This window comes from Amia ocellicauda, chromosome 3, assembly GCF_036373705.1.
Source record: "Amia ocellicauda isolate fAmiCal2 chromosome 3, fAmiCal2.hap1, whole genome shotgun sequence".
In the NCBI taxonomy this organism is placed as follows: Eukaryota; Metazoa; Chordata; class Actinopteri; order Amiiformes; family Amiidae; genus Amia; species Amia ocellicauda.
This window is the reverse complement of record NC_089852.1, coordinates 57259809-57261818: the sequence shown is the minus strand read 5'-3', so window position 1 is coordinate 57261818 and position 2010 is coordinate 57259809. Positions and strand designations below refer to the sequence as shown.

At 41.2% G+C, this 2010-nt stretch overlaps 1 non-coding gene across 1 annotated transcript; it reads right to left on the bottom strand.

Moving 5' to 3' along the window:
* Nucleotides 1-559: 559 nt before the first annotated feature.
* LOC136747389 (U5 spliceosomal RNA) lies at nt 560-674 on the bottom strand. The gene has a single exon (XR_010816490.1). It is a non-coding gene; the product is annotated as a U5 spliceosomal RNA (small nuclear RNA).
* Nucleotides 675-2010: the final 1336 nt, after the last annotated feature.

Below are 2010 nucleotides of genomic sequence, written 5' to 3'. Positions count from 1 at the left end.
AATGATGCCCTTTGTGAATTGTATGACGGGGAGTTGGTTTTTATTATGTAATTCATTTATAGGGTTTAGTATTTGATGGTTGTTTTGTTGTGTGTATTGGGTTGCTTTCTTTAAAAGTGTACAGATCAGTGGCGGAGTTAATGCTTGTTGGGGGGAGACAAACAAAGGGGAACACTATTTTTTATTTATTTATTTATTTTATTTTGTATGAATTATTGCGTGTTGCAAACAGGCAATGAAGTCTGATAAAAGTCAAAAAGTCTCTCTCTCTCTCACACACACACACACAGCCAGCAAGACACACAGAGCCAGCCAGCTCAGCGATGACATCACAAACATCTCTCTCAGGTGACTCCTATGACATCACAGAGCACGTACATTCCGTTGCTTGCCGTCTGTCAACCACTCAGTCACTGCCAGCCAGACTGGCTGGCTGACTGGATGGTGGGGCTGCTTGCTGCTGCTGCGTACCTTAGCAAGCTTATTTGCTTGACCGGCCTTCCTCCTCCGCCCACATGCCCACCTATGTCCGATCTGCTGTTCACCTGGATCACAGCTCCGCCCCAACAAGGCAGAGCCTCCCAAGAATGGTACAAACTCACCCACGATCCCCTCCACGGAAAGCTATAGCAAAAGGCAAAAGCATTATACGTAATGAAGAGGAACCCGAGTCCAAGACGCATCCGACCAGCCATACATATTTGTGTGTATTAAAGATCACATTTTATTACATTTAGATTTTCTGTACTTTATTACATCTTTTTGTGATTTTTAAATGTATTGTTTCTTTTCCTTATATATGTATGTATGTATGTATGTATGTATGTATGTGTGTGTGTGTCTGTGTGAAAGTGTATGTGTTTGTGTGTCTCTGTGTGAAAGTGAGTGTGTGTGTGTCTGTCTCTGTGTTTGTGTGTCTGTCTCTGTGTGAAAGTGAGTGTGTGTGCGTGTGTCTGTCTGTGAAAGTGTGTGTGTGTGTGTGTGGGTGTGACAGTGTGTATGAGTGTCTGTCTGTCATGTAACTCGCACATCTGTGAGGGCACCATTTTTGCAGAAAGAGATGTACACATTTTGGAGCAACATATGCTGCCATCCAGACATCGTCTTTTCCAGGGACGTCCCTGCATTTTTCAGCAGGATAACGCCAAACCACATTCTGCCCAGATTACAAGCGCATGGTTGCGTAGGCAGAGAGTGCGGGTGCTAGCATGGCCTGCCTGCAGTCCTGACCTGTCTCCGGATTGAGAATGTGTGGCGCACTATGAAGTGCAAATTAAGACAATGAAGGCCCTGTGCAGTTGCGCAGCTGAGGAAATGCATAATGGATGAATGGGGGGAAATCCCACTTGCTAAACTTAACCAAGTGGTGTCTTCAGTGCCCAAGTGCTTAATAAGTGTTATTAAAAGAAAAGGTGATGTTACATAGTGGTAAACAGTCGACTGTCCCAACTTTCTTGGTTTCTTTTCACTGCTAATGAGATGCTGTAGAGTGAGTTAGTTATATTGCTTTCAGGAGCTCTAATCGTATTGATGAGTTCATGCAGCATTTGTAATTGAATTTCAAAAAGAAATCCTTGCTGTCTGGCCTGTGTGTATGAGATGTACTCTGTCAATCTTTGGCTAACAACTGAAACATTGGTAGAACAGAAATGGCAACATAAAAAAGAAAAGTACATTTTAAAAGAGCACATTAAATAGGATGAATATACAGTTTTTTACAATCACTTTGTCACTAATTTCAGAACCTTGATGTCATTTTTCAAAACTCTAGACACAAAACTCAAAACGGTCATCACTTGTAACACAGGCTGTCCAATGTTCAAAACATTGCATTGTGCATTCATATCTTTAAAGAAACCTTGCACTTGCAGACTTGTTGGTTCAAATAATTCATTTATCATGAAATACCATAGTAACATTTATTTAGATCACCCACACAGAAGATACCGATAGTTTCACTGTGTAGTTGTTCGTACAATCATTAAATATTGTAGTACAAAATATGTGATA